The sequence below is a fragment of the Calypte anna genome, chromosome 20 (genome assembly GCF_003957555.1).
Source record: "Calypte anna isolate BGI_N300 chromosome 20, bCalAnn1_v1.p, whole genome shotgun sequence".
NCBI classification, from domain to species: Eukaryota; Metazoa; Chordata; class Aves; order Apodiformes; family Trochilidae; genus Calypte; species Calypte anna.
In genome coordinates, this window is record NC_044265.1 from 9,142,058 (window position 1) to 9,148,057 (window position 6,000).

A 6,000-nucleotide genomic window follows, 5' to 3' on the forward strand; every position below is an offset into this window, starting at 1 on the left:
ATATTTTTTATATTTCTAAACCACCTGGACACACTTTAATATTTCTTTTTTTTTTTTTTTAATTCTTCACAGTAACATGGCAGGTTAAGTATCACCATAGCAACACTTTACCCTCAATGTTTTGAACCTTTACCTCTCTTTACCAACTAGAGAAATGCAACAAAAACCTGATCCAAATGACTGCACAAGGTATGAAAATCTTTCTCTCAATTTAGAAACCACATTTCCATAACATCAGCTTCAGCACTGAGACCCTTCATGGAAGCTAGAAAGGAAGAAAGAGCAAAACCTGTGCTAATAAGTAATATTGTGAGTATGGGAGTTTCCACAGATGTTGAAGGACTTCATCTTTTATCTGTTAATAATTTTCCCCCCCTCTCCCTTCTCTTACCATCAGGAATAGCTTCAAATTCTGTCAACTCCTGAAAAAAATTGGCCAGATCAGGCTCATGTAAGAAGATCTGTTCCACAAGGGCATGGAGCAAGGTGAATGTCCTCTCCTTACCCCTCAACTGGTAACTGCAAATAGAACACAGCAATTATTGACAGATTGAATTATCACACTTTATAAAATAAAATAAAAAAAATTTAAAAACCCCAGCAAGGATGCTGATAGCTCCCAGGTAAATTTGAGAAGAATAGAAAACGCAGTGAAATTAAACTTCTTTTAAATCTGTATTTCACATTCTTTGTTAAGATTAGCATTTTCATATCCATTGATCTTCCTTGGTCTATTATGTCCCATTCACACAGGTCTTTTTAACTTAAGGTATCCCAATTGATTTTGGACCTCCAAACACAGTCATTATTTCATTATTCCTTTCCACTTAAAAGCAGTGTGCTATGCTCACAAAGACAGCAAAATTCCCTAATTGAATATGGTAATATGCTCTGTGGCAGAAAATGAGTTTGCAGGCATTTTTTATTGTGATAGATGTGGTATTATGGCCATTATGTATACATCTATATATATAAGAGTGCAAGTTGCATCTCCCAGTCATCACTAGAGTTATAACTCATTCATATATTTAAGTGTCCAGATGGGAAAGATATTTTATAAAAACAAAGTAAAAATCCTTCCCTCCCATTTACAGATCAGTCATAATATAACAATACTCTTAAAGGTACAAGGCAGCTTAGGAAATTTGTATCTATTTCTTGCTTTTCAGGATAAGAATATGATGCTCTGCCACTGCTAGGCAGAGAAGGGAAAAAAACCTGTGCTCAGTAGCAGCATTTTCTGATGGCAAATTCAGTTGGAGAGGTGAAAGCAATTTCCTTAAAACTAATGGAAAACTCAGCCTAATGTCACACAAGTTGAGATCAGTGAAAAGACAATTAGATAACTAAGAGCTGGATGGTGCTTCTGTACAGCAGATCTCTATCACGAAAGAGTAAAGATCACAACTGCCTCCTTTGTCCCCTGTTCCATCATCCAGCAGAGGAGTAATGGGGGGATTGAAAGCATTGCAGGTAAATTTGACTCCCTTAGAATTTATTAATTTCTTTACATTGTGCTTTTGAATCTCTGCCTTAAAATGGCATTGTACCACTTGTTGCAAAAGGTCTTTGCATTGGAGTCAAATGGCACAGTAAAAAATGATGCCATTGAACTGCAACTACCACAGAAATACTCTGGCCACAGAGAAATTAAGAGGATCCATACCAGAGTGCACTGCACAAAACTGCAAGATGCAGTTTATCTAAAGTTGCCTCTAACCAAGGGCCTAAGCTTGGATGTCTCTTCCAGCCAGAGGACCTCAGTCTTGGGGCAGTCAGCATTTTGATGTTCTACCCAATTAGGAACACAATGGTGTCAGCACCTAACCAGTGCTGCTGCTACAAATGGGGAAATGCAGCTTGTTATAACACACATTAATGAACACAATGTGAAACAGGATCTTGTTTCCAGTGTAACCAAGAGCAGATGTTGAAATGTTAGATACTCATTAAAAATTATTGTCTTTCCGTGCATTCAGGGCAAAACTGAGTTAAAATTGATGGCTAACTTACCCTAGAATATGATGATTTTAATGACAATAAAAATATTTACTCACTTTGGTCAAATACGACAACTGAAATCCTTTAGCCTTCTCTTTTCCAGCCTTTTCATTTAGATGGTTCCCAATGGCTAAAATGTACTCCAAGACAGCAACAAATTTCTGGCTGGATTGCAGCTGCTTACTTGCTTGGATTTTCTGGTTTATTAACTGAAACACAGAAGTCTTCCCTCAATTCAAACTGAATAAATGAATAGTGCCCACACCTTCCCTTTGCCAAAAGCAAAGTCTTTGCCCCCACCTGAAGCAAGTGACACTTTAGCTGGTGGATACCTTCCTACTCAACTTCCCTGGGGAGAAAAGGCCAAGGGTTTTCAGGAAGGACCAGCTAAAAGCCATCCACTGAGATAAAGCTGGTGCTGGCACAGTCACCCTGCCCCCAGTGGAGGTCACATCCTTTCTGGCTGCCAAACCAGCCCTGCCAAAATGACTCCAACCTCATCCCTTAAAAGTGCTTCTGAAAAAAAAGTATTTTTGTTGTTTGTATGCACCAGATTGCACCAAATGTCAGGCATCAGGGGAAGCAGATAGCCCGAAGCACAGTATAAGGTTTTCCATCCTTCACCTCCCTCCCTTCTGTTTATACTAGCTGAAAACTGTTATCAAAATTCTTAGCAGTTTCCCCACAAGGCAGAAGAATAATTTCCTGTAATCAAACTCAGCATCAGTTTCTGTTTTCCTGGGAAAGCCACCTCCCTTCTAGGTCTACAGGCACAGAGGTAGTTTCGTTTTAAATTAGGAAATGTATATTTTTTTAACACCACACCTCTTCATCAATTGCTAACACACAAATTCAAAACCAGGGAAAGGATGAAGCATGCAGGGGAGCTGAAAGCCATCTTAAACATTTATAGCACACCACAGGGCCAGAGGGTGCTGAAAGCCAATATTCAGATTGTCCCATAGAATTTCAGGGGCATAATCTATGGTTTGCAAATACACTTTAGCATGCATAAGTAAGAAAATACTTAGACAACTAATTGGCCCTTCAATGAACATTAAATATCCTTCAAGCAAACAGTATATATAATAGCTTCCAAGTATTCAAATATTTGGTTTCAGTAGAGAACAGAGAAGGTGAAGCATTATACCAGGCAGGGTCAGAAATCTGTGCCTCTCCTTGATGCTTTCCATCTGTTCTTTTTCTGAGTTTTGTTCACTGTTACTATGGTTTTAATCACAGCCAGACAAAGGATAACTCAGACTGCAGGACTTTCAAATTTTGTTTTCATTCCCATGCAGAGTGAGATAAAAACCTTTGAAACTTTTTCACAGAAGTAGATTGTGTATATGCTTTGAATCAAAGCCTATACAACCCCTGGCAGGTAAGGCAGCAACCTGGAACCACAATATCCAGTCCATGCGACTGGAACACTGCATCCAACTCACCCCTAAGTCATCCTGAAAAAGGCAGAGAGGGACTAGAAATCTGTTTTGCAACTTTTCAGTGCAATGCTGTAATCCTTATGGTGAACAGCTTCCTTCTGCATCCCATTATCACATTATTCTGTGATGTAAATGAGATGCTGGTCAAATAAACTTGTCCTACGTATCTATGACTTTAGATTGATTCTTTCAGCTTGTGGAGCAGGAACCTCCCCACACAAGGAATTGACTTTTAATGGTGCAACTAACTTTTGTCTTCCACTGGCCAAAGAAAGAGGAAAGTTTAACCCCAAATAAAAGTCTGAAAATCTTTTTCTGCTGTTACCTCTCTCCTTTCCAGAAGTCTGTTCCACTGCCATTAACAGCTGCTTCTGGAACCTCAGTGGAGTAAAGATGCTCTGAAATCCATGTACATGTTTAGACATACATATCATAGTTCTCACAAGTCTTTTTCTTTTTTTTTTTAAACTATTTTATTTTGAACCAGTACTGTGGAATAGTATCATTAACAATAAAATTAATTGGATTCCCAAAAGCATCCCAAATGCACTAGCTGGTAGTGCCCTCGTATTTCAAAGGTGTCCTGTGTCTAACAATTCCATGGTACTTCCAATTCCTTAGCTACCAAAGCCATGACCCATAGTCATTCTTTCTAATTCTTTTAAGCTTTTTACTTGTTACTTTTAAACAGTGCCATGAAGTAGGTTTTTATGCACTAGGCTACATGGATTATCAGGCTATGAATTGCTCATGTTATGGACTGTGAAGAGTTTTGTTGTAAGAAAAAGAAAAAAAGAAAAAATAATTAAAAAATCCCCAACTACACAGCTTTGAAATCTGTATTGAGGCCACTGGGCTCCCTGCTATCTAATCAGGGGACTGGAGTCTTGCATTACTTACAGGCTCTGAATCTCTCATGTTCACAGGGAGCTCACGTATGGTAAGAAGGAGATCCAGCCTCTGGCCTAAGTCAGGGATTTTACACATCTGCATAAAATTGAACAGAAAATAAATCAAAACCCATGTTTATACCAAAACATGCACATATACCTTTCATCATTTATTGAGTAATTCAGCTGCATTGTGCTTTTCCTCATTTCTCTGCTTATTTGTTAATTTTTTTATAGGCCTTATGCCTGTAGACAAGTGATGGCAAATATAAAAATAGCTGACTGTATGATCTGCATCTGCAAATTCAAGAAACCTCTTTCTGCTAGTAGGGCCAGACACAACTAAAATCAATGACACTCATTTCCTGTGAATAAGAATAGTTAAATGCATACAATTTTATGCCTGTAGATATTGGAAGTCTGCTGCAGAATAAATCAGGTCCTACTTCAGAGGAAGGGGATAGCATGTAACTTCAAGACACCAAGAAATCCATACAGTTTTCTTTATATTATCCACCTCTCTCAACTTCTTATTAAATAAATCCTCTTATATGAACTGTGGCTAAGATTTAAAAAAATCAGTTTCAAACAGCTTCTGGTAGTGGTTTCATCTAGAAAACAGTGTCCTAGATATAATATGTGGTAAGTTTTAATGCTGTGCCCTCTTACCTCTAACATGAACTGATCAACAACATGCAGCTCTGAAGGAAAGCCCTTGAATGACTGGTACCTTTCTGCATCTTTTGCTGTTGGCATGTATCTGTAAAACAGCAAATGAAAATTACATTCTTGCAACATAAACACTCCATTCCTTGTATCAAAATTTCTTACTGTTTAGTGTGTTCTGCATATAGCATATTTATTCTTTAGTCATAGGAATTTTATAAGAGTTTGTGCCCACCCTTGCTGTGGAAAGCAAAAATGTTCTGCAGATATTTCTGCATAACTGGAAATACTTATATATACATAAGTCTTGAAGATAACTGCCAGTAGTGTCCACCTGCAGACCTAAATACAATTTACAAGGGAATGGGCTATTATAAAACCACATGACAAAGGAGTCAAGGCCATAATTTCCAAAGAGGTTCATTAATTCTGTGCTTGATGTATACATTCCTTGTTTTCATTGATCAGATGAACTTTTTAAAAGCACCTAGAAACCATACAAACTTTTGAGCAGTTATGGCTGTGCTGATCCAGCAATTATTTCTAGCACAAAAGCAGAGCAGGCTCACAGAATCACAGAACAGCAAGTGATGCTATGGTGTGGTTAACCAGTGAGCCTCATGATCTGACAGACTCCTACTTTTAAAGCTTTTTTTTTAATTGCTCATGAAACAAGAGTGGGCAAGAACATTTCTGTCTCTCTAAGCACTGTATCACATCTGAGATCCCTTCCTCCTTTTTTGCTATGACTGCACAGAACACAGCCCCTGCAACTTGCTTCCCACTTCACAAAGTAACCAAATATTCTGACACAATACTCCAGAGCTGCAGTTATAGAAAACTGACCTCTTTAAACATGCCTCCACTTGGAAAAAAAAAAAAAAACCTCACACCATCACAGTTCCCCTCCTTTGGAGATCTTCCTGCCTGTCTGACTGATACACCATGGGAATTCATAGTGTATCTTAAAGAATGAAATCGATGTTATAGCTACTACA